Consider the following 623-nt stretch of genomic DNA (forward strand, 5'->3'; position numbering starts at 1 on the left):
ATCTAGCTATCTGTCTATCCATCTATCTATCCGTCTATCTATCTATCCATCTATCCGTCTATCTATCTATCTATCTATCTATATATATATATATATCTATCTGTCTATCCGTCTATCTATCTATCTGACTGTCCGTCCGTCCATCCATCTATCTATCAGTCTATCTATCCATCTATCAAGCTATCAGTCTATTCATCCATCCATCTATCTCGACATATATGTATATGTACATATATATGTATATGTACATATATATGTATATGTACATATATATATATATAAATATATATTTACATATACACACACACGCATGCTATATTATATATATAGATATACAAGCATTATCTATCTGTCTATCTATCCACATACACATACACATACATGTATTCTTTTATTCTTTTACTTGTTTCAGTCATTTGACTGCAGCCATGCTGGAGCACCGCCTTTAGTCAAGCAAATCGACCGCAGGACTTTGTAAGCCTAGTACTTATTCGATTAGTCTCTTTTGCCAAACTGCTAAGTTACGAGGACGTAAACACACCAGCATCGGTTGTCAAGTGATGTTGGGAGCGACAAATACAGACACACAAACATATACACACATATACATACATACATATATA

The 623-nt window shown here is 33.5% G+C and overlaps 1 protein-coding gene across 5 annotated transcripts in view; it reads right to left on the minus strand.

Annotated features, from left to right (window-relative positions):
- The window catches only part of LOC106869147 (5'-AMP-activated protein kinase subunit gamma-1), a 486,366-nt gene that overhangs the window by 99,818 nt on the left and 385,925 nt on the right, over nucleotides 1-623 (minus strand). The gene's annotated exons all lie outside the window — the stretch shown is intronic.

This window comes from Octopus bimaculoides, chromosome 9 (assembly GCF_001194135.2).
Source record: "Octopus bimaculoides isolate UCB-OBI-ISO-001 chromosome 9, ASM119413v2, whole genome shotgun sequence".
In the NCBI taxonomy this organism is placed as follows: domain Eukaryota; kingdom Metazoa; phylum Mollusca; class Cephalopoda; order Octopoda; family Octopodidae; genus Octopus; species Octopus bimaculoides.